General features: G+C 44.2%; 2 pseudogenes; one reads left to right on the top strand and one right to left on the bottom strand.

The window, feature by feature from the left end:
* Positions 1–6,831: 6,831 nt before the first annotated feature.
* LOC118643239 lies at positions 6,832–7,565 on the bottom strand (annotated as a pseudogene).
* Positions 7,566–21,371: 13,806 nt separating this feature from the next.
* LOC118643240 lies at positions 21,372–22,678 on the top strand (annotated as a pseudogene).
* The last annotated feature ends 3,794 nt before the right edge of the window (positions 22,679–26,472 follow it).

Here is a 26,472-nt window from a genome sequence, read left to right as displayed (position 1 = left end):
AGGCCTGTAGTGCTATGAACTTCCCTCTCAGAACTGCTTTCTCTGCATCCCATAGATTTTGTGTTGTTGTGTCTTCATTTTCATTGTTTTCCAGGAAATTTTTTATTTCTTCCTTGATCTCCTCGGTGACTCATTCATTATTTAATAACATGCTATTTAGCTTCCATATGTTCAAATGTCTTTGTATGTTCTTCTTGCAATTGATTTCTAGTTTCATGCCATTGTGGTCTGAGAAGATGCTTGATATAATTTCAATCTTCTTGAACTTGTAGAGACTTAGTTTGTGCCCTAACATGTGGTCTATCTTTGAGAATGTTCCATGTGCACTTGAGAAGAATGTGAATTCTGTAGTTTTGGGGTGTAGTTCTCTGTAGACATCTATTAAATCCATTTGGTCTAGTGCTTCATTTAGAGTCTCTGTTTCCTTGCTAATTTTTTGTCTAGAGGATCTATCCAGTGATGTGAGCGGGGTGTTGAAGTACCCTGCTATGATTGTATTGCTATTGATTTCTCCTTTGAAGTCCTCCAGAAGATTTTTAATATATTTTGGTGCTCCTATAGTTGGTGCATATATGTTTATCAAGGTTATACCTTCCTGTTGGATAGATCCTTTCAATATTACGTAGTGGCCTTCTTTGACTCTAATTATGGCCTTCATTCTGAAATCTATTTTATCAGATATAAGTATTGCTACCCCAGCTTTTTTTTTCTTTTCCGTTTGCTTGAAAGATTTTTTTCCATCTCTTCACTTTCAACCTATGTGAGTCTTTTGTTGTGAGGTGGGTCTCTTGTAAACAACATATAGACGGGTCATGCTTTCTTATCCAATCAGCTACTCTGTGTCTTTTTATGGAAGCATTCAGTCCATTTACATTTAAGGTGATTATTGATATGTGCTTATTTATTGCCTTTTTTGTTTAGTGTGGTTCTATTTTTCTTCCCATTTCTACTGCTAATTACAGCAGTCCTTTTAACATTTCTTGCAGTGCTGGTTTGGTGCTAATGTATTCCCTTAGCCTTTTTTTGTCTGAAAAACTCTTTATTTGACCTTCTATTTTGAATGATAGCCTTGCTGGGTAGAGTAGTCTTGGATTCAGATCCTTGTTTTTCATGACCTTGATTACTTCATGCCATTCCCTTCTCGCCTGTAGTGTTTCTTGTGAAAAGTCAGCTGAGAGCCTTTTGGGGTTTCCTTTGTAGGTAACCTGTTGCTTATCTCTTGCTGCTTTTAGGATTCTCTCTTTGTCTTTAATTTTTGGCAGTTTGATTACTATGTGTCTTGGTGTGGTCCTGTTTGGGTTCTTCTTATTTGGGCCTCTCTGTGCTTCTTGAACTTGAATGTCTTCTTCCTTCACCAAATTAGGGAAGTTTTCTGTCACTATTTCTTTGAATATATTCTCTAGCCCTCGCTTATTTTCTTCTTTTTCAGGGACTCCTATGATGCGAATATTATTCTGTTTCCAGTTGTCCCACAGTTCTCTTAAGCTGTCTTCCTGTTTTTTAATCGTTTTTTCCTTTTGGTTTTCTGATTGGTTGATTTCTTCTAGCCTGTCTTCTAACTCACTGATCTGGTCCTCAGCTTCCCCTACTCTGCTTTTTAGACCTTCCAATGTGTTTTTCATTTCTGATATGTCATTCTTCATTTCTTCCTGTTGGTTTTTAATTTCCCACTGGTTGATTTTCAACATTTCTATGTCTTTACTCATGGTCCTCATGTCCTTACACATGCTGTTGAGCTTCTGCAACATCATGGTTGTAAATTCTAGTTTTGTTAAGTTGCTTAACTGCACCTCACTTATTTCATCTTTCGTAGAGGTCTCTTGTTCTTTCATTTGGCTATTGTTTCTGTTTTTCACCATTTTGGCTATCACAGTGGGCTTTGGAGTCTGCCAAATTTTCCCAGTGGGTGTTGGTGTTCTGCTGTTTGTGGCTCCCTCTCCTGGGTTTGGATGCGCCAGGAAGGACCCACTTTAAACACCACTGTCAAGTCTTAGCTTTTCTGGTTGGTGTTGCTTGCCCAGGGAATGGTAGTTATCCTCTAGCTTTTTTTCTGCCTGGAGGCTATTAGTAGAGGTCACCTGCAGATCCTTGGTTTCTGAGTTGCCTGAAAAACTCCCTCAGGTGCTCAGTGTAAGAGGATTTTTTGAGAGTGAGGCAGGTGTTCGTTGTTAATGTGCCTCAATTAGCATTTCAATGGCCACCAGGTGGGGTTGAATCCCTGAGGGAGGGGCCGCTGCCTCTCCCCAGGGCCCTGAGAAGGAGTAAAATGACCACAGTCCTGCATGGCTGCACTCAGCGAAATCTGTTAGCACCCTCCAAATCCCAAGTGTCTCCACACAGTTCTAGTCCAGTCTGCCTTCCCTCCGCCGGAGCCCAAGGTGATTGGCTGCTGCCAATTTAGCCTCTGTCCGGACTCTGCGTAGTGGAACCACCTGGGACTTTTAACCCGAGGGCGCTGCTTCCAGCCAAGGGCGGCCGTGGCTGTGGCACCAGCTGAGGGGGTTGCACTCAGCAGAAGCCCCAGGACTGAGCCGCGGTAGCGGGACACTGCAGAGGTGGCAGTAGCGTCCAGCACAGTCCCCTGGTCTCTGCGAGTCCGTGCGGCACCAGCCGAGGGCTTAGCAGGCAGCAGAGTTCGCGGGACTCAGCCTTGGTAGCAGCGTCCCACCGAGTTCCCTGGTCCCCGCGAGTCTGTGTGGCTCCATCCGAGAGCTTAGCAGGCAGCAGAGTTCCCAGGGCCCATGCAGGGTCGCAAGGGAGGCGGTAGCAGTAACTTCCCACTGAGTTCCCTGTTCCCTGCCCAGGCCGCTGCGGACCGTGGGCTCCTGGCCCCCTCTCACATCCTCGCAAGCCTACCAGGATTAAGTGGGTGTTTCTGGTTATGTGTTCCTCCAAGGTGTCTTTCGGTTGCCCTTTCCTGACGATTTGCCTTTATTTTCGTTGTAAATCCAATTTGGTCTTGGGAGATGGTCTGTGTCGCTCCATTCACTTTGCCGCCATTTCTTTTCCGACAGTTCTTTTTTATCTCAATAGTTTGAATATGTTATTTCACTGTCTTCTGGCTGTTTAAAGGCAATACTCCATGGATAGTTTCATGTTTCTGCAGGTCCAAGTTTTTCTCAAAGAGCATTGGAACTTGAGTTAAAAGATGATTGATGGTGCTCTGGCCTTGGTGGCTTGATTGGTAGGAGCATTTTCCCACACACTGAAGTGTCAGAGGTTCAGTTTCCTATCAGGGCACATACCCAGGTTGCAGGTTTGGTCCCCAGTTGGGTGCATGCAGGAGGTAACTGACAGAGATGTTTTTCACATAGATGTGTTTCTCTCTCTCTTTCTAAAACCAATAGGGAACATATCCCTGGTGAGAATTTAAAGAGTCTTCAGACTCTTGGTGGCAGGCAATCTGCCCCCCCCCCCCCCCCAGGAGATATGGTTAGATAGTTTCCAAGAGCTCTGGACTGTGCCTTTGAAACTTCCCTCTCATCTTTTCCTTGGGATGTTTCTATTCTCTTCCCCTCTCTGTTGCTATAACCATCACTTTTTGACTGAGACTCATTACCCATGCTTGGATTTGGGCACTAGCCTTACCAGCTAGTTGGCCTGACACCCTGCTCAGAAACTAAGTGGCTCCTTACTTTCATGTTATGCACTTATGCCTGTCTTGCGCCAATGTCCTTCCTCGTCTGACCCTATGCCAGCCCTACGGGAATCTGTGCCACCCGTGCTCTCATCACAGCCCCTGTGAGCTGACTGGGACAATGTCCTCACTGTCCCCAGGACACTTCCCTGGAAGCCTCACTTGCTGGTTTATTTTATTGTATTGTATGGAATGTCCTTTCCCTTCTCTTCTGCCTACTTACATCTCACTCAGCCTCCAGGGCCCCGTCCTCCAGGAAGTCTCCCTGGATGTTCCCGCGCTCACCCTCCTGTGACTTTCCCTTGGGCTTCATGGCTATCCCAATAACTCAATGCAGTTTTGTGATGCCTTCTCTCACCTAATAATTGTTTTAAAATATTGATTTCCCAATTTAAAAAATGCTTGATAACTTGATTACTTTTTTAGTGTGTTTAAAGTGTCCCCAGCAGTTCTGGGCCATAACAGTTCTCAATAAACATCTTAGCTTGATTAATTCTGCATTTTTAATTTATTTTTATTTTAAGATAATTTATTGTTAAATGAAGAAGTCACAAAGCAAAATGGAGTGGAACACACGTCAAAGTTAATTTAAAAGATAGTGTTTGTCACATACTATCCTGGGTTTCCTAAGGTTCGAAACAGAAGTGTCCAATGAAAAGTGAATCATTCTTTTTTAAAAGGTCTGAATTCAAAAAGAAAATTACATTTTTTTTCTGAAAATACTAATCATCCTTATTACATAAAAGCCATAACTTAAGAGCCTGAGAAGAAAGACTTTAATTCATAAGTAAACTGTATCTCCCAAGTACACTTAGGAATGCCTGGTTTTGATGAGTGAGTGTTGAAAATCATTGCTTCTGCCTTGCAGACCAACACGGGTCCGTTGATATCACTTATCTGCAGTGAGTGTCCCATTATGTCTTCACATGCTCCCTTTTCTGCAACCGTTTGCCAAGTAGGTTTGAAGAAGAAGGATTAGAAAGAGCTAAAGCTGGTTCCCTAGTGAATAACTTAACAAAATAAAACCTGCTTCTCCATTCGCATTCCACATTCACAGTCGCTCACTTCTACTTACTTTACTGATATAATTCAGATCCTCTCCCTACCTAGAAGGATTTGCCTGAACTTAACCCGATCCCCTAAACAAATCCCATGTGGCCATCTCAGAGCATTGCTGTGGTCAAAGGCCATGTCCTCCAGCCCTTGTCTCTCCTGGTGTGCTGCCCACGACAGCGTCCTGAGCTCACTCAGGTGTCCCCATTGGTCAGATCAGTGCCTTGGAAATTCTCTTAACATAACTTAAAAATTACATTTACCACTTGTCTTACATGACAAGATTACGAAATTGGACAGAAAAACCCATTTTGATCATAATTTGCTTTTCCAAACACAGGGAGCATTTGTTGCTCTGTGTGATTAAGGAGATTACAGGGTCCCAGAGCACCCCTCTGAGGGGCCGCCCACTGAGCCCCACCCTGGCCAGGTCAGGCTGGCCCAGCTCATTGCAGGTTCCACGGGGGATGCTTGCAACAGTCAGGAGCACGGCAGACTACACATTGTTAAATCTGAAGAGGACACCAGACACTTTGGCTCTATAGGCCTCTCACAACTTTAAATGAGCATGATTATCCTCACACCTGCTCTCCTCAGAACAAAAGTCCCTGCTGTGGCTCCAGGGTACCCACAGAGCTATCAGTTCTGCCTTAGCAGAAATCCCAGAAACAGCAGGAGTCCGAGTTTACAATACACTGTAACTCTCGAGCACTTGACATAATTTGGATGTATTCAGAAGAAATATTCATGGTTTGTTCTTTCCAGTACTGGAAGAGAAAAAGCCATCTGCCACTTTCTTCACTCAAAAACCTCAGGGATTGGCAGGGAGGAGAAGTAAGGGTTGGGATGAGGCAGGGCTGGCAGAGGGAGAAGCCAGAGGCAGGCTGGCCCACTGCACCCGCCTGGTCCAGCTGCCATCCCTGCCTCTGAGGCGGGTTCAGCCAAATTCACCAAATCTCTTCAGTTCACACTCAACACCATGAGCATCTCCTATGCTAAAATGAACACTTAAAAGAAATTTGTACCATCACAACAGCGTCCAGGTTTTGGAGTTGGGCTGATAACCTCAGTCCCTACTTTGACTTCACCTTTTGCTTCATTCACTGGGGGAGGAGGGCGGGGCAATTTCCTGGCTTTTGGCTTAGACCCAAGGCCCTGGCAGAATTCCTCTGCAATGCTAACACAGAGTCCTAGAGCACTTGACCCAGAATCCCTGGAGAGGACAGCCATCCTGACGAACCAGATCACCAGTAATGTCTACATCTGCCTCCTCCCAGGTGGCATCAAGTCCAGGGTGTGGCCCCCAGCTCCCACTGTGAGTGAAGTCCCCCAAAGCATTTTCCTAAGCACTCTTTTAAAACGCCTAAGCACTCATGTTTTGCCTTATGAAAAAATAGGAAAGTATTTGGAAACCCCAAAATACATATCAGGAGAGTTACAGAATCCAGCGGAGACATCACCAGATGCCAAGGGTACCAGGCGCTTTGCCAGAGCCTGAGCTCAGAAGCACCCGGGTGGAAGGAACCGAAGGGGAATCCACGGCTCCAAACTCCGCCTTCAGTTGACCCGACCCAACCCAACCCAAGAGGTGAAAACAGGATGAACCTTTCCTTTCTTTCTTTCTTTCTTTTTTTTTTTTAAAAACATCTTATTCTGAGGTTGGAGGTTTTTGATGTCGAGAAAAAGATGGAGAGAATTCTAAGCGTTTCAGTGAACAGGAAATAGACATGGAACGGACCGCTCTCCACACATTGGACTCATACGGGCGTCACAGCTCCCTGCTATAGCACCGCTTTCCTCGTGGTGAAGACGCCCGGGGCTGAATTTCTCAAAACCACTTTTTCCATGCCAGAGACTTTCCCCACATTTCCCCTGACACACTGACCAATGGGAGAGGAGCTCCCCTCCCTCCCTGTTTCAAATCATGGCCCTTTCCCTTTAGCCCGAGTCCTCTCTTTTCTCATCCAATTGAGACTCTGGGGGAGACCATGAGCAGCACGCTAGAAATACTCTCCTTTACAAAACAATTTTAAAAAATCTCTCAATTATTATAAGATGCTGTGACATTTTCCTCTGGGCTTAGAGGTATCTCTAGGTTAGATTCCCAGGGGCAGGAGGGCACCCCACCCGGGCTGCTGCAGTCAGCACTCATCCGAGAGGTACTCACTGCCCAGGAACTCCGAGGCCTTGAGCTCCACGCTGGACAGGACTCTTGAGGCTGTTGGAATCCATGGTGGTGGTGTAGACTGTCTTGAGGTACTTGGGGTAGACGATGGTGCTGAGGAAGCAGGTGGGCTTGTGGAGGGGCTGGAAGCACAGCTCGGCCTTGTAGTTGCGCCACGTGCAGTTGGGGATGCAGGTGACCGTCTGGCTGCAGGAGGCCACCGCCAGGCCCAGGGGCAGGCGACGTCTCAATGAAGTGCTGCTCTGAGTCGAACTTGACCGAGGAAGTTTACCTTACTTCCTTCAGTGCTAAGGGGTCACACTCCACTCCTTCTCCGAGGGACAGGGGCAGAACCTTGGCGCGCAGGCGGAGGCCAGCGGAGGGGGAGAGAGGCTGGGTTGGGGACCGCGGGGGTCGCTGCCGCGTCGGGCTCCAGCGCTCCAGGTGCCGGTGCGCGATCCCTGCCATCGCCGCCGCCCCCGGCCTCCCCGCTGCGAGCCCCCAGCGGCTGGGGGGCAGCCCCGAATCCGGGCTGTCCAGGACACTGTCGCCCTACTTCTTCGTGTCCACGAGCTCGGGCACATCCTGTAGGTTCAGCAGGCCCACCTGGCTCTGCGAGCGAGCGGGCCGAGCGGGGCCGCGGAGGAGCGAGAGGCGCAGACGGGCCGGGACAGCTGCCCGCCCGGCCGCCCTGCCTGCCCGATTCTGCATTTAGTACTGAAGGAGACTGTAGTCAGTTTCACAAATGCAGCGCTTGTTCCCTTCTCCACAGTTACTCTGACATACTTAAAAAAATTTTTTTTTTTAAATCCTCACCTGAGGATATTTTTCTATTTATCTTCAGATAGAGTAGGAGGGAGGGAAAGGGAGAGAGAGAAACATTAATGTGAGAGAGATGCATCGACTGGTTGCCTCCTGCATGACCCCGACCAGTGCTGGGGAGGAACCTCAACCAAGTTATGTGCCATTGGCTGGAATTGAACCCGAGACTCATTGGTCTGCGAGCTGACGCTCTACTGCTGAGCCAAACCGTCCAGGGCACTCTAAGATACTTTTACATCTTTAAGGGACTGTCCATTTTGGATTAAAGGGACAGGATAAAGTGGTTTAAGCTCTTTATCTGGAAATCCATTTTCATAATACAGTCACTCTTCTGAGCAGGGTTCTTTTGTTTCCTCTAAATGCCCCTGAAATGGGCGTGGCTGGTTTGGTTCAGCGGTTGGAGCATCGGCCTGCAGTCCAGAGACACCCGGGTTCGGTTCTCGCTAAGGGCACGTACCTCTGTTGCAGTTTGTCCCCAGCCCTGGTTGGGGCCATGTGGGTGGCAGCCACTTGGTGTGTCTCTCTCACATGAAAGTTTCTTTCTCTGTCTTCCTCCCTTTCTCCCTCTCGCTCTATGAATGCAACAAGTGTCCTCAGGTGAGGATTAAAAAAATAAATAATTGCCCCTAAAATGTTCTTTCTCACCCTTTCTCTCACCTTCTAGTGCTAAGACCTCTCATATGAAAGACTTTTTCTATCCTGAGCTATGGTGTGGCTTTCACTCCATTCGTCCCCACTGCCATTTCAGTCAAAACATGTCCACTGAGTTTTAAAAAATGTTGCCTTAAGTCATTGTCACTATGCGTGGATTTAAGCAAACCACATCAACTTACAAACAGTTGAACTCTGAGCCATAATTACAGCCTTCTGTGTCATAGGGGGCATCGTCCCCAGGGCGAGTGAGCATCGTGGTCCCATCCCCATCATACTGAACACAGCCCACACTTCTCTTTTCCTCAGGCCACTGGGGTTAGTTATTCTCTCGGACAGAACTGGAGGTGGAAATTAATCAACGTGTAGAGAGCAGGGAAATCATCTTTCGTGGGGGCACGGTTTTGTCATTCCCTGAGGAACATGCGGCCCAGGTCCCTGTTACTCAGCAGATGTTCAGCCAGGTGTGCCCACACCCTCCCGGGCTCTCACTGGGTTCCAGTCTCACCCAGACTTCCACTGGTCTGCTTTTGGGTAATTTTCTGCTGGAAAATTAACAACTTTGGCTAAAAGCTCACACCTTGAATTTCATTTTCTTTCTCTCTGTATTTCCTTCTAATTTTGTTTACTTTGTCCACTTTTCATCTTCGAGGTCATTGACAAAGATGCCCATGCTCCTCTCTAACACAACTCAGTTGGGTTCTGGCACCTACCCAATTTCTCAAGACAATTACCTGATGTATTTTCTTACCCATGTTACATGTTTAGTTTCAGATGAGATTTTAAGAAAAGATTAAACTATTGACACAATAATTTCACACTAACTTATATGCCTGGACTATTTATTGTATTGTCCAGGTTAAAGAATTTAACTTAACATTAATTTCTCATGAATGGTTAATGTGTTTAGTTCAAGTGTCAAGCAGCCAATCATTTCTGGAATATTCTGTGGAGATGCACATGAATGAGGCGAATGTATTTAAAGAGAGTTGTATCAGAGAGACCATCCATAATTAGGATGTATCCAAAATCCCCAAACAGGGTTAGAACATCTTCTTTCTTCTTTGTCATTCTTTTGCTAAATTCATGGCATATTCATAATCCCAAAACCTTGGTCTGTTTCATTATCCTTTAATTCACTAACTCTATTATTTTCCCTCCCTGCTTCCATCTTAGGAGATTTGCAATAGAGTTTAGATTTAGGAGGACTACTTTTGGAAGGAAGGGAATTGTACCCATACCAGAAGGAATAAAACTCCTTACTTCTTAGTGAGGCTATTTGTAACCTGGGATTAAACTTGATTAACAAGCATTTAAGTTTCGGTCTAAGTTTACTAAGGGAACCCAAACTGTGTCTGAATGCTGTGTGAGGCATGTGGGTATGAGCAAGAGTTTATGTTGAGAAATCAGAGTTTCTCTGTTGCAAAGTGACCTTCTCATGGGAGGGAGGGGAGAGGGTCATGTGTATTGTGAGTGCATTCTGGGTGACTGAAGAAACTCAACAGACTTCCTCAGGCTGGAGAGGTGGGCTCCTGGGTCCCCCAAGGCCAGTGTCTTGCTTGCTGCCTAAAACCAATAACCTGTGTCCCTCAGCCTCTCTGTCTGAGACCATGCTTCTGTTGTCTGGTTGTTTGTTTTGGAAATGTCACAATAAATAACCGAAGAAAGGACATTGGAGAAAGGCTACAAATTCTTTGGGGCCATAAAGCCTCATGCATATGGCCTCTGAGAAGAGGAAATCACTGTAGATAATATTTGCTTTTCTACATTCTCTGAGGACAATAAAACAGAAACAGGAACAAGAGGCAGAAAAAAACTCTGATATTTGTTCGCTGAGTAAAGGCTTCTATTTTAGTCAAACAAGGGGACTGGGGACACTTGATCCTGAGCTGACTCAGTGCCTGGGACCCAGGAGATAGATGATTACATCCGGCGGGGTGACCCCCCCAACTCCCAGGCTGGACGGGCTCTCCTGCCTCAGCCCTGCCCCATCCCTCTCCTCTGGTGCAACCTGCGGCTTTTCCGCTATAGAGTGAGTTTGGAGACAGCTTTATAGTCTTGCTAAGGGAGAAAGGGTCAAAACCAAGTACCTCTTGTCACAACTGCACGGTCTTGTCTGTGTACGCACAGGGGGCTCTCTCCTCCCTCGTCTTTTTGAGCATGGCTCTGTCAGGGTTTTGGCGCAGGCACAACAATCACCACAAGAATCCGTGAATCAGAGCCAACTCTGACGTCACCAAGAAGATGAAACACACACGTGCGAGGCCTGAAGACACAGACGCATTGCTCAGGGGACAGAAACGGGCACTGGCAGCATCCCAGGTGGTGACCCACCCCAGGACCTGCTGCTTCTCACCCGGAGGAGGCAATGTCTGCCAAGGAGTCACCCATTACTCAGAGCTCATCAAAGGAAGAACTCAACTTCCCTGGAGAGTTGCTTATTTTCTCCTTAATTACCAAAGCATAAAGATGTCTTTTCTGAAATGTTGATTTGGAATTTAAATTTGTGAGTCTCCTCATTTAGCCTGCGAAGGAGATCCTAAGCAGCACAGCAGGAAGGGTCTTTGGATTCCAATACCCTCCACCTGGCAGAGGTGGGCAGAAGAGCCCAGGAACACAGAATTGCTGACATTTTCAAAGGAGTTGTCAAGATGGACAAAGGCTGACAAATAAATAAAAGCAAACAGATTTCTCTCTTCTCCAGGTTATGGATGTCCTACTCTGTGCCCTATCCGGGATCAGGTATGGGACACACAGAAGTAGATCAGACAGACAGAATTTGGGGCTCCACACACTTTAAAATCTGGTGGTTGAGACAGAGAAGTGAGCAGCTGTTGCCTACAGAGTGATAACAGCTGGAGGGCTGAGGGCACAGCTCATTCTGGTCCAGGGTCAGAGAGGAGGAAGCACTACTGACTTTGACTCCTGTAGCGCAGGAGGGAGGGAGCCAGGTACAGATGATGTGCAAATCTTAGCACGAGGGAGCCGAGCATGACACTTTGTTGTCACTGCAGTTGCTGTGATGCAGGGAGAGAAGGAGTCATTTCCCTTCACTGTCCCACTGTCCTAGTGGGGACCCAATGCATGGAAAGAGAAGGTGACTTTTCTGTGACATTTAGGTATGAGACTCTCAGCATTTGTAGGATTTCTTTAAATGTAGCCACTACATTTCAGCAGGCCTCAGTAAAAATGTGATATTTCCTGGGGAGAGATAATAAAAAAGTCACTACCTACTAACTACTTGAAATGAAGGAATTAATCTCTCCATGTGTTCTAATCACTTCTACTGTTTGCCATGGTGGCTACACCATGTTATATACCCACCAGCAATGCAGAAAAGTTCTAATTTTCCACATCTCACCAACACCTTTTCTTTGTAATTAATTATTTTGATAGTAGCTCGGCCACTGTCGAATAATTAGTAGCGATTATTAGCACTGCTGAATTTCAAGCCCAGAGCCTCAGGATAGAGAACGTGACAGGCCCAGCTGGAGGAAAATACCCTTCCGTGGACCAGTCTACTCTGGCCAGCTGGCAGGGCCTCTGTACGCAACCTGCTGGCTGCTGTGGGCCCAGCCTGTAGGGAAGGAAGTAACGGTTTAATTGGCACCCCTAAAGGCATCTCACACAATATTGTTTCTTGAAATGTGGTCTAAGGCTTTTCTGATTTAGTTTCACCCATTGAATTAGAATCCCAGAGACAGATTCTGTGAAGAAGCTCATATGCCATCATCGTGAGGGGAGACCTCTGAGAAGTGGGCAAAGAAGGCGGGGTGAAGGGCAGGCAACATGTGACCAGACTGGTACTTTGGATCCAGAAATCCATATTTTTGACAAGCTTTCCAGGTAATGTTGATATCCATTGTCCTTGGGGAATGACTATTCCAGGCCGCTCACTGGTATTTTAATGCTTAATCTTAACAAATGTTTATGCAGAAATCATCTAAGACAATTTAAAATCCCATGTTAAATGTCACTATAAATGGGCCTGCAAAAGCTCTCTTTGATTTAGAACTTTATAGTATTTTTTTTAATATTTAATAAAAATTTCTTGAGGTGTTTTTAATTATTTTTGGTTGTGTACTAGGGTTGAACTGGATGTTGCAAGCTCAATTGCTTTTAGGGGTAGGCAGGGATCATAAATTAAAGCTGCAAAAGAACTTAAGTTCATTAGAAATGATGGGACCCTGAGAAAATGGAGTGTGTGCGCCCAGGTAAAGGCTTCCATCTTCACAACTGTGTTGACTTTTGTGGTCAAACAGAACATGTGTCAGGGTTACACTGAACCAGCGAGGCTGTGAGTTCGGGACCTCTGTTAAGTACAGTCATCTCTTCTTCCTTCCAAATAAAATGATTCCAAATCCTTCATCTTTACATATAAGAAGTCATTTTCACTTGTTTTTAGACCTTTAACACTTAAAAGAAAATGGTAGCGAAGGAAATTCTGCCCAAGTTCATCTTATAACATAAAACCCATCAGTGCTGAGAAAAGGTTTCTGTTTTCAAATGTCATTATTTTTATTAATATATATTATCACTGTCATTGCTTAAAATCATGGTTGTTTAAATTTTGTTATTAAGGTAATAACAGATAAGCCTGAAGGAAAACTTAAGAAAACAATGCAAAAAATAAACAAAATGATCTCATCATTTCTCTATCCAAAAGCAGTCACTGTGAACATTTTTCATATTCTCCCAGTCTTTTTTCTATGTAAAGTTAGAAAGTAATTTGTTTTTAAATTTTACTTTGTTCCAAAAAGTATTAAAGAACAACTATAAGAGTCACTTTTAAATGGTTGCTTATGTTCATCCATATCGATGCAACCCATATATATAGGCATGTGCCCTGACCAGGAATCAAACCCATAACTTTTCTGGTGCATGGGACAATGCTCCAACCAACTGAGCCACCTGGCTGGGACAAGCTGGTTTTTTGTTCATTACATTAACAAATATTTCTTGAATCCCACTATGTGCTCAGAATGGATTTATGTACTGAGGATACAGTGATGAAAACAACAAACCTGGTCCTTGCTAGTTGAGCAGGTGGCAGGATCCAGACAATAAAGAAATAAACAAACACAATAATTTAATAGACTTTGAATAGATGTCCAAGTGGAGATGATGAGTGGGGAGTCGAATACTAGATGAATCTGCCTGGCGTGATCGAAGGTTAAGAGTTGAAGTCACTGTCATAAAGATGGTTCCTAATTCCACCAGCTGGCAGAGGTCATCTAGGAAGAGGGTGGATACATCACCACGGAGCCCTGGACAGAGCTCCACATGCTCCGAGTTCAGAAGCTGAGCAGTGGCGAAGGAGGTTGCACCAGAGACCAAGGAGGAAGGAGCAGTGAGAAAGAAGGCAGGTGGAGGTGGTGATTCAAAAGCCACAGGGGTGAATACTGCCGGGGACTGAATATGAAGGACAAGAGACGGCCATGGTGTCGGCCTCCAGGAGATCTCTGGGGACAGGCAGGCCAGGGAAGTGAGGGAAGGGAGATGGCAGCTGTGGACAGCTGTGCTGAGCGGTGGTGTTGTGAGGAAAAGTCCTGGAATGAGAGGTGGCTCCTGAGAGAGCATGTCTCAGTAAGTGGGAGAAGTTTGTGCTCAACTTTCAAGATTCAGAGATTTCCCCTCGCAATTGTTGAGGAAATGCCTCAGGAATCGCCATCGTTGGACTTACTAACAAACCCACTTATGAGCCACCTGTTAGAACCTAACCTATTTATAAATAAGAGAGCTTCACTAAATGGTTCTGTCTCATCAAACCTAAAGGAGAATTTAAAACATTTTGGCAGTTTTTTGTCCTCTAAGCAACTTATAGCAGTGATTTGTATAGCAGGTCATGTGTTAGCGTAGATAAAATAATGTTGTATACTCAGATGGAAACTTTTCCATTTCAAAATGACTTTACGTGTCAGAGTTATTCTTTATTATCAACAGAATGGTGCAGGTAGACAGATAACAGAAGAAGAGGCATAACAAAGTCTCAGATGATTCCAACAAGGGCACGATGCTGGGGGACATTCTTGCTGGCAACACTCAAGGCCATTAGTCACCATCCCTTGTGACGTCAGCTGGATGATCGGGTTGCCATCCGGAAGTAAGAAGAGCAAATCAGCACAGGCATCAAGAGGAACAGACAAATACAGTCCTTAAGCATTCGGACCGGTTCACCAAGGCAGCACAGCATCGCAGTGACAGTGTTCAAGGACTGACCACTAAGCAAGAGTCAGAGTTTCTCCAAGATCTCTCAATTTTAGGTAGTAGTACCTTCCTAATCAATAAAATTTGGGCAAATGTGGTTTGAGAGCATGAATAAACTTGAATGTCCTCCCTAAAAGCACACTGTATTGTTTCTCTTCAAATAAAACCCACACCATTCAAAAACCCACGTGTTTTCAAGCCCAAGCGAAACGGCTGCATGAGGGAAGCTGCCCCCTTACATCGTCCCAGCTGCTGCTTCACCACAGAGCTTAACTCTCTCCAGATGTGACCCCTCACTCCCTCCCCCTCCTCATAAGTTTTGTCTTGAGCAAAACACAATTAAAGGATTTTTTTTTTTTTTTCTCACGAGAAGTCCAAAGCAGGAGGCATGGGACTGCAGCGTCAGTGATGAATACTTGGGAGAGTGGGTTCTCCTCCTGGCCCCTGGGGAGACACATAAGGAGAATAATGGTCATAGGAGGGAAAAAGAATACTTAAAGTTGGGTAAAAGAACTAGATTTAAAAAAATATAACTCACATCAAAAGAAAATCTTGATTCTAAACTAAAAAGGCCAATTTATATGTAACAACTGTCTCACAGACAACAGTATTAAGGAGAGTGCGGGGGAGAGAGGCATAGAGGAAGGAGAGAGGGGGAGAGGGAGAATTCAAGCCGATAAGGACCACAGTCTTCTCCCATCTCTGTCCATCAGGGGAGTGAGTTGGAGGGATTCATTCTTCTAATTGTACAGATAGCATCTTGATTAGAAAGTAGCATTGCAACATCCCAGCACCTGAGTTACATATGAACAGACACTGATGTTAATACAGTCAGCAGACCTCCTAGGTCGAGAACTAAATTGGAATTTGTTTGCCAGGGGTTAATCCCTCATTACCTCTGGTTTCCAAAAGATGAAAAGAAAATATCAGATTATCTCCTAAGCAACGAGATCAGTAGATAGCCATGGTTTGAGGTCGTGGCAGGATATTATATGAAGTTGCTGTTTCCTAAAATGAAAGGCAAAGGTCTAGATTTTTTATCTGACAAATTTTCTTCTGCCATTTAGGCTTCTAGCCAGCAGCTTTTTTTTGTATGTGAGAAAAACTATTTGAAATACACTGTTCTCAAACTCTGAAATCCCTGTGGCTTTGGGGGTCAGCTTTGATCCTGGCAGATGACCTGGAGAATGAGTTGCTCTATTTAGAGATTCTGAAAATTAAAATAGCACCATCTAACTGTTTTAGGTATTGAAGGATATTGTGAATCTAAACAGAGTTTGGCAAGTGGAAGAGGATAGAAGTTTTAATTCCCAACTCTGTAAACTACATGAAGTATCAACTTTGTATTTTTGTATCTAGAAGCCCTTATTATTTTATTCTCTTGATCTGGGAGGATTTAAAAATAATCGTCACCCAGTCAGTGTGGCTCAGTGAATTGAACATTGACCCATGCACCAAGAGGTTGCCGGTTTGATTCCCAGTCAGGGCACATGCCCAGGTTGTGGGCTAAATCCCCAGTGGGGGGCATGCAGGAGGCAGCCAATCAGTGTTTTCTCTCACCAATGTTTCTATCTCTCTCTCCCTTTCTCTTTCTCTCTCTCTAAAATCAATAAAGAAAAATAAAATAAAATGGATCATCAAGGTAATGAAAACCAATTCTAATCCTTCTTTCTTTCTCTCTTCTCTCTCTCTCTCTCTCCTCACCCGAGGGCATTTTTGCATTCATTTTCAGATAGAGCTGGAGGGAGAAAGGTAGGGAGAGAGAGAGAGAAACATTGATGTGACAGAGACACACCAACTGGTTTCCATCCACACAACCCCAACTGGGGCCAGGGACAAACTGCAACTAAGGTATGTGCTCTTAGCAGGAACCGAACCCCGGTCTCATTGGTCTGCGAGTCGACGCTCCAACCACTGATCAAAACCGGCCAGGGCTAGCCCTACTTTTTTAAATGGCTGCCTCTCTGCTGTCAGCATGGAATACAGCAGATGCTCTCAATTTGCTGAAGGTGGCAGGTTGGGTAATCCTGGCCTCTGGAGTCAGGCAGACCTGGGTTGGACTCTCAGTTCTGCCACTAGCCATGGTTACACTGTCAGGCTACTTTTTTTTCTCTGGATCTCAATTCCTCTGTAAAACAGGGATAATCCTAGACTCTGCCTCCTGTGGTGGTTGTGAGGGTTAAATGAAAAATGCATGTAATGCACTTAGCAAGGGGCTTGACATGGAGAGAATGCTTAATGCATTTCCATTTTTATTGTTATTATGACAATATTTCATCCTCAGCTCTTTCCTACTCTGCTTCCTTTTTCTCACAATGGTCCTTCAGATACTTATGATGAGCTAATATTTTTCCCCAGGACCTTGTCTTCTTAAGGTTAAATGATCTCAGGTTTATTTTTTTTATTTTTTTTTATTTTAAATCTTTATTGTTGGATGTAAAATGTATTACAGATGTTCCACATTTTTCCCCCATTGACCCCCTCCTCCCCACTCCTGCCCCCCTCCCACCTTTTTCCACACTATTGTCTGTGTCCATTGGTTATGCATATAAGTTCTTTGGTTTATTTCTTCCCATCCCCCAACCCCTTTCCCTTTGAGGTTTGACAGTCTAGCAATGAATTTGTACTTCTTAATCCCTTCACCCTTTTCACCCATTCCCCCAACCCCCCTCCCAACTGGCAACCAACAAAATGTTCTCTGTATCTATGAGAATGTTTCTGTTCTACCTGTTCATTTTGTTTGTAGATTCCATTGTCGATAGATATGTATTCATTGACATTTTGTTTGTTCATACATTTTATCTTTTTCTTCAAAAAGACCCTTCATCATTTCATATAATAACAGTTTGGTAGTGATGAACTCCCTTAACTTTTTCTTGTCTGGGAAACTCTTTATATGTCCATCGATTCTAAATGACAGCTTTGGAGGATAGAGTAATCTTGGTTGTAGGTTCTTGCTTTTCATCACTCTGAATATTTGTTGCCACTCCCTTCTGGCCTGCAAAGTTTCTTTTGAGGAATCAGCTGACAGCCTAATGGGAACTCCCTTGTAGGTAACTAGTTGCCTTTCTCTTGCTGCTTGTAAGATTCTCTCTTTGTCTTTTTTTTTTTTTAATCCTCACCCGAGGACATTTTTCCATTTTTTGTACAGATAGAGTGGGAGGGAGAGAGAGGAAGAGACAGAGAGAGAGAAACATCGACGTGAAGGGACACATCGAGTGGCTGCCACCACACGACCAACCAGGGCCGGGGACAAACTGCAACCGAAGTACATGCCCTTAGCGGGAACCGAACCCGGGTCTCTCCGGACCGGAGGCCGATGCTCTAACCGCTGAGCCAAACCAGCCAGGGCCTCTCTTTGTCTTGAACCTTTTGGATTTTGATGATGATGTGTCTTGGTGTGGGCCTCTTGGGGTTCATCTTGTTTAGGACTCTCTGTGCTTCCTGGACTTGTATGTGTGTTTCCTTCACCAAGTTAGGAAAGTTTCCTGCCATTATTGTTTCAAACAGGTTTTCGATTTCTTGTTCTCTCTCTTCTCCTTCGGGCACCCCCAAGATGCGAATGTTGGCACGCTTGAAGTTGTCCCAGAGGCTCCTTACACTATCCTCATTTGTTTGGATTCCTTTTTTTTTTTGCTGTTCTGATTGGGCGTTTTTTGCTTCCTTATATTCCAAATCGATGGTTTGCTCCTTGGATTTACGTACTCTATTATTGAAGCTATGTAAATTATTCTTTATTTCAGTTAATGCCTCCTTCAATTCTAACTGTGTATCCATGATTTCTAACTGGTCTTTTTTATGCTCTTGAGGCCCTCACTAAGTTCACTGAGGTTCTCACTAAGTTCATTGAGCATCCTTATAAGCAGTATTTTGACCTCAGTATCTGTTAGGTTGCTTATCTCCATTTCGCTTAGTTCTTTTCTTGGGGTTTTGTTCTGTTCTTTCATTTGGGACCTGTTTCTTTGTCTCCTCATTTTGGCTGCCTCCCTGTGTTTGTTTCTGTGTATTACTTACAGAGAGGTATGGGGCTTGCTGAGACCAGATGCTGCTCGTTTGAAGCAGGATCCAGGACAGGCCAATCCTATGGTTAAGCAAGTGGCAACAGCTTGGGTGGCCCTGAAAGTTGAGTGGGGCGGGGCCTTAGGGAATCACCAGGACGGGGCTACCAGTGTGAGCCAGGTTGCTGGAGTCCCAGATATGGGGGCTCTCTGCCGCCCCTGGGAAGGGCTCACCAAAGGAACAAAGGCCTCTGACAGCACATTTGTCCCGGAGAAAGCCCCCTCTCCAGCCCTTGCTCCAATGCCAAACAGCTCAGTTCTTCCCTGTATGTCTCTGGCGCCCCTCGAGCTGCCTCCCCTCCAAGCTCAGAGGGAGAGAGTCCGATAAGTCCGTGTGCGGGCCCTTTAAGGAGCTGCCTGGGGCTCCAGCTGCGTCAGCTTCCCTGAGCCTCAGTTCCCGCTGGTTTTTCCATCCAGAAGTTATGGGGACTTCTCTTCCTGGCACTGGAACCCTGAGCGGGGCACCTGGTGTGGGACAGGGACCCCTCAGTCCTCAGGAAGGACCTTCCCAGCCGAGGGAGCCTCCTGATTTTTATCCGCCAAACTTGGGTGTGGGACCAGCCCCTCGTGCCTCTGCCCCTCCTACCAGTCTGGATGTGGCTGCTGCTTTAATTCTGTAGTTGTAGGACTTCCATTCAGCTTGATTTCAGGCTGTTTTGAATGATGGTTTTTCTGTAGTTTAGTTGTAACATTGATGTGGTTGTGGGAGGATGCGAGACCGCGTTTACCTACCCGCCATCTTGACCGGAAGTCTCCTCAGGTTTCTTAAGCATTCCTTACATGTCTGAGAATTTTCCTATTCTCCTTGCTTTTCCCTCAGTAATGAAACACAGCCAGTGCAGCCGATGCCCGGAGTGTGTTGTCTTGGACAAACTTCTGAAGGTGAGTGTAGGGTGAGAGGCCACTGGCCAAAGGGAAACATTCAATACCCTCCCCTTGGAGTGGGAGCCACCCCCATATGTAAATGGATGGAAATTTCCCAGTATGAACTGGGAAAGACGATGGTGGAAAGAGCATACAGGTGAAGTGAAAACAACGAAGGAAGTTTTCTTAGTATGCTGTGATCCTGGCCTGTTGGCCAGCCTGTGAGATCAGACCGATTTATTTTTTAAACTCCCTCCTACCACCTTGGGTGTGGCCCAGTGACACACACAACACAGACCCAGTGAATGCTAGTTGTCTTTGTCTTATAGTCTTGTATTCCATCATCCACGTGGTAGCTGTTTTTCCCAGCTCTGGGTCATTGTAGAATTAATTAATTAATTTATTTATTTATTTATTTATTTATTTATTTTTGTGGTATGTGCCCCTAGTGGGAACCAAACCTGGGACTCTCTGGTCCTCAGGTTGACGCTCAACCACTGAGCCAAACTGGCCATGGCCAGAATTTTTTTTAATCCTCACCTGAAGACATGCTTTTGTTGATTTTAGAAAGAGTGGAAGGGAGAGAGAGAGTGAGAAAGAGAGAAACATAGATATGGGAGAGCAACATCAATTGGTTGCCTCCCATATGTGCCTGGCTGGGGATTGAACCCAAAACCTGGTTATGTCCCCTGACCAGGAATTGAACCCATAATGTTTTGGTGTACGCTCCAACCAACTGGGCCACATTGGCCAGGGCTAGGCCATTGCAGATTTAAGCCATGCCTTCCCTGTGTTGAACAGTGCGGCTGGGGATCAAGCCCTGTAGCACAAAGACAGGGACTTCCTTTAAGCTTTTTACTAACTCAGTGATCAGCACTCGAGTTTCTAATCAGTGAAGATTAGAAACTCTTTTATATCACAAAACTGTCATTGATTCATACTGTCCATGAGAATAAGATGAATATTTCAAGGGGGAAAGAAGAGAATGAGAACATGAATGATAGTGGTAGGAAATTTCAAAGCCGAGTAGATGAGTCAATCATACAAATAATGTAAGTGTTTAATATGTGCATGAAGGTAAGAAATGAGAGAAAACATATAAATATTTATAAATCTATCATACTGGGCAGCACACATGTATTACCTGAGTGAGTATAAATCAAAAGACTGATATAAAAATACTCTCATAAAATTCTTCATATGTGCTTTGTCATCTTGGGCTCACTTGTCAAACTGTCCTATATGATAAATGCTTTTGAAGGAGGATGCTATGAGTTGAACTGTGTTCTCCCACAAAGTTATATTGAAGTTCTAACCCCCGGTAGCTCAGGATGTGACTGTAGCTGAGAGATGATTTTTACAGAGATAATCAGGTTAAAACATAGTCATTAGGGTAAACTCCAATTCAATACACTTGTTGTCCTTATAACAAGGGGAAACATGGCCCTGGCCAGGGAACCCATTTGGTTGGAGCATCCTTTCCAACACCAAAAAGGTTAAGGGTTTGATTTCCAGTCGATATGAATATGGCAGGCAACTGATGGATGTTTTTCTCTCACATTGATATTTCTCTCTCTCTCATTCTTTCCCTTCCACTCTCTCTAAAATCAATAAAAGACATATCCTTGGGTGAGGATTAAAAAAAAAGTGGGGAAAATCTGGACATAGACACACACAGAGAGGGGACAAGGTGAGACACACAGGGAGCACACCATGAAGAGGCGGGATTACAGCGAGGCATTTATGAGCTAAGGAATACCTGGGACCACAGAAGCTGCGGGAGAGGCACAGACCCTTCCCTGGAGCCTTCAAAGGCAGCTTGCCTTGGTGACATCTACATTTTAAACTGCTTGCTTCAAGGATGTGTGATGAGAGTTTCTCTTTTCCCTGCCCCATCCTGGCCGAGACGTCTGCCATGGAAGACGATTTCATGTGCGATGAGGAGGAGAACTACGCCCCAGGATACTGTGAAGATAGTAACTCTGAGCCGAATGTGGATTTGAAAAATCAGGAATATAATTCCAAAGTGTTAAAGGAAGATGCCCCCAAAGCAGCATTAAGCAGTTTCCAGAAGGTTTTGGAACTTGAAGGTGAAAAGGGAGAATGGAACTTCAAAGCACTGAAACAAATGCTTAAAGTTAACTTCAAGTAGATGAACTTTCCAGAAATGATGAACAAATGTAAACAACTATTAACCTATATGCAAAGTTCAGTCACATGAAATTATTCTGAAAAATCTATTAATTCTATTCTTTATTATATGTCCACTTCTAAACAGATGGATTTACTGCAGGAATGCTATGAAACAGCTCTGGAAGCTTGAAAAGATGCTAAGAATGATGGGCTGTGGTTTAAGACAATCACAAAGCTGGGAAAATTGTATTTAGTAGGGAGAACTATGGAAAGCTTCAAACAATTGTACACCAGTTACATCAGCCCCGCCAGACTGATGATAAAGAAGATGACCTGGAAAAGGGTGCATGGTTATTAGAAATATATGCTTTGGAAAATCAAATGTACACAGCACAGAAAAATAACAAAAAACTTAAAGCATTCCATGAACAGTCTTTTCACATCAAGTCTGCCATCCTTCATCCGCAGATCATGAAAGTCATCATGGAATGTGATGGTGAAATGCACTTGAAAGAAGGTAAATCTGGAAAGGCACACACTGACTTTCTTGAAGCCTTTAAGAATTATGATGAATCAGGAAGTTCAAGAAGGACCACATGCTTAAAATACTTAGCAAATATGTATTAGTAAATATGCTAATGAAATCAGGAATACATCCATTTGACTCACAGGAGGCCGAACCATACAAAAATGATTCAGGAATTCTCACAATGACGCATTTAGTAAGTGCCTATCAGAATAATGATATCACTGAATTTGAAAAGATTCTGAAAACAAATCACAGCAACATCATGGATGATCCTTTCATAAGGGAACACACTGAAGAGCTTTTGCAAAACATCAGAACACAAGTGCTCATCAAATTAATTAAGAATACATATTCCTTTTCTTTATTAAGGAGTTAAACATAGATGTAGCTGATGTGGAGAGCTTGCTGGTGCAGCGCACTATTCATGGCCGAATTAATCAAGTCAACCAGCTGCTTGCTCTGGATCATCAGAAGAGGGGTGGTGCCTGATACACTGCTCTAGATAAATGGCCAACCAACTAAATTCTCTCAACCAGGCTGTAGTCAGTAAACTGTCTTAACAGAGAACAAGCTTTCAGACATACTGAAGGCAACAGTGCAGAGATGTAATTCTTAAAAGAACTGGGAATGGGAAAATTACTGTCAGTTGATGTGTCCTGAAAATTATTGACATTATGGCAGAAGTGCTTTTTTTGATCAACTGGTTTGTGTTTTGCTGTTGCATTTATCCCAAGAAAAACAGCTTTAATCTCCAGAAGAAAACCCAAGTGCCATGAGATCTATGCTGTATTGACATGTTGCCCTAAACATACAACATCATAGTAATTTGTCATGGGCACCATGACCAGAGAGAAGATTTTGTCATTTTAAATACACTGACATGCTACTGTTGGTTAAATTTAAATATGTCTTACCTACAGAAAATCTCTCACAGATAACCTGCAATAACTTGAATGCATACCTTTTGAATACTTCTTTTTCTCATGTATAACTTAAAATGTTTGCTGTATTTTGCAAAATGTCAGTTCTCAAAAAATGTGTACATATATGTCTGTACCTGCAATGCAGTAAAGGTTTAGATGAAACCTCATCATTACAGTGACATACTGTCACTTAGGTTTCAAGTAGCAAAATAAACAGTGCAGCTCAGAAATTGTAAAAAAAAAAAAAAAGTGTGACAATGAATTTCTGTTGTTCTATACCACCCAATTTATGGTACTTCCAGCTCTAGGAAGCTAAAATAGAGGAGAAATATGGAGTTTTTAAAAATTAAAATTCTTGCCCTGGCTGGTTTTCTCAGTGGTTAGAGCATTGGCCTGCAGACCAAAGAATTGTGGGTTCTATTCCAGTCAAGGGCGTGTACCTCGGTTGTGGTTTGTCCCCAGCCCTGGTTGCGGTTATGCAGGAGGCAACCAGTCAATATGTTCCTCTCGTGTTGATATTTCTCTTTCTCCCTTCCTCTCCCTCCCTCCCTCCCACTCTATCTGAAGATAAATGTAAAAATATCCTTGGGTGAGGATTAATTAAAAATTTTTTAAATTCTTATGGAAATAATAATTGTTAAATATGCTAGTACCCTACCCTCAATTAAGTGAAAGTTGAAATCTAAAAATTTAAAACCAGGGGGTCTACTTTATTTTTATTTTTTTATTTTTTTTATCCTCATCCAAGGATATTTTTCTATTTTTTGTACAGATAGAGTGGAGGGAGAGAGAGGAAGAGAGAGAGAGAAACATCGACGTGAAGGGACACATCGAGTGGCTGCCACCCGCACGACCAACCAGGGCCGGGACAAACTGCAACCGAAGTACAAAGTACGTGCCCTTAGCGGGAACCGAACCCGGGTCTCTCCGGACCGCAGGCCAACGCTCTAACCGCTGAGCCAAACCGGCCAGGGCCCAGGGGGTCTACTTTAATGCTTAACAAATCCCACCTAAAGGTTGGCTAATTTGCTGATCACTTTGTTGTTTCTAGAACACAGTGCACAAGCAAAATGAACAACAGCACAGACAGTTTAAGGACATACCTACTGTGTCATAGCATGGTGCTGATAGAAGTTAAACTGAAGACTTTTTGTTGTTAAGGGACGCTAGTATCAGGCTATATTTTTATGTGGATTTTGGCCAACAGTCATAAATAATAGACAATTTGCTCACAAACCATTCCAAAGGGCAGGTGTCAGGCAGATGGTATTCTGGGAGTGGGGTGTGGTGAGTCGAACACAGGACACGGCATTGTGCCGGATGCACACTGGCCATTCTAAACTCACTGCAGGCTGAAGCACCCTTGGGAGTGATGGTTTTACTCAGCTCTCAAGTGAGACCAAAACTTTAATGCTTTAAATTTCGCAAGCTAAAGAAATTAACCCTTTAATGTCATCAGAGTTTTGAAGGAGAAATTCTTCTGTATAAATTTTTGGGAAGGAACTTCAGACCCCAGGGAGGTAGGTACTGTTTTAACATTCATGGATATCATTAAAAGATATTTGTATTTTGCCTTTTCACGAGGCTTCCAGGATGCTGGGTGCTACAGAGGTAGCCTGTGAGTATGTTGCAGATTTCATAGAGGAAGTATGTAACTTGCAAGGAAATCAATCCTACTTGGTCCCAGAAGCTGCAAGGACCAATCCTTATCTCATCTGCCACTCTAGGCACCCAGATTCCAACAAAATGTTTAGAAAGTACTCACACAGTTAAGTGTCTTAATCTAAAATGGCTGGAAATGATTTTAAAAATGGTGGCAGAGTGAATGGAAGCTATAGAGACTGTCTCTCAGGACCACACTGGAATTACAACTAAAATAAAGACAAATCACCAGGAAAACCCAACTGAACAGCAGCTGGAGAGAATCCTTGTAACCAGGGGCAAAAAGAGGACAACAAATCAAGCCTGGTAGAAAGTGTGGAGGCAGAAGAGGGTTGGCTGGGAGCCCACATACAGCAGCTCAGGGCTGTTTTAGCTGTGAGCAGGTCCCTCTGGGAAGTCAGGGGTTAAAACTTCAAGCCAGCTCCAAAGCACAGAGTGGCAGGACAGGGAAAGACACCAGCAAAAAACCTGGATGAGATCACTAGAGCTGAGGATTTGTGCAGCAAAGAGAGGCACAAGGGAAAAAAACACCAGAGCACCATATTAGCTACAGTCACTCACCTTGGGCTTTGGTGGGGGGAGGTTGGACTGGACAGGAACTGTGAGAAGTGAGTCAGGGGTTTGTGGTTCAGGAGGAAGCTGGGTAGAAGGACGCTGGGTAGAAGGACACTGGGAGTTTTATGCTGAATCACTCCCTCATAGGACAGTAGCCATATGACTCAAAGATCCCCTTCCCAAAGCCCCGGGAAGAAGCAACAGCCCCTCCCTCAGGAATTTAACACCACCAGGCTAGCCAGAGAAATGCAAATTGATGCTCATTAACAGCCAGAGATTATCACAAGCAATTGCCCCACCCATGGGAAATCCTCTTACCCTGAACACCTGAAGGATTTTTCATTCAGCTAAGAACTACAACCCAAGGATCATCAATTAACTGAGACTAATAGCCTGCAGGCAAAAGCTAGAGGATAACTGAACCTTTGCTTGGCCTTCAAATGACCCAGGAAAGTAAGACTTGACAGTGGGGTTTAATGTAGGTCCTCCCACATTCATCAAAACTTAGTACAGGGAGCCACAACCAGAAGAACACCAGTACCCACAGGAAAAATTTGGCAGGTTCCAAAACCCATGAAGACAGCCAAAATGTTGAAACAAAGAGACAAATCCCAAATAACAAAACAAAAGAAAATTTCATAGAAGATGAGATAAATGAAACAGAATTAAGAAAGAAATCGGAGGCAGAGTTCAGAGTAATGATTATGAGGAAGCTCAACAGCATGAGTAAAAATATAGAAACATTGAAAATCAACCAACTGGAAATACAAAACCACCAAGCAGAAATGAAGATGACATAGCAGAAATAAAGAACACATTGGAAAGAACAACCAGCAGAGTAGAAGAAGCTAAGAACCAGATCAGTGAATTAAATAACAGGGTAGAAAAATCACCCAATCAAGATATTCCCAAATGGCGACAGAGTGAATGAAAGCTACACAGACCATCTCCCAAAACTGAACTGGAATTACAACTAAAATAAAGACAAATCATCGAAAAAAAAAAAAGCAGCTTGTGAGGACCATATAATGAGGGACTGACTCGATCCTGGTAGGATTATGAAGGCACAACAAACAGGGGAGCTGGGAGCCCACAGACAGCAGCAGCCTTAGCTGTGAGCAGTGCCCTCGGGTTAAACTCCCAAGTGGTTCCTCAGCCCAGAGCCAGGACAGATGCTAAAATAGCCACAACCACTCAACTTGAACTCCGGCAGA

The sequence above is a fragment of the Molossus molossus genome, unplaced genomic scaffold, assembly GCF_014108415.1.
Source record: "Molossus molossus isolate mMolMol1 unplaced genomic scaffold, mMolMol1.p scaffold_m16_p_32, whole genome shotgun sequence".
NCBI classification, from domain to species: Eukaryota; Metazoa; Chordata; class Mammalia; order Chiroptera; family Molossidae; genus Molossus; species Molossus molossus.
Note: the sequence above shows the minus strand (reverse complement) of the source record. Positions and strands in the feature narration are given on the sequence as shown.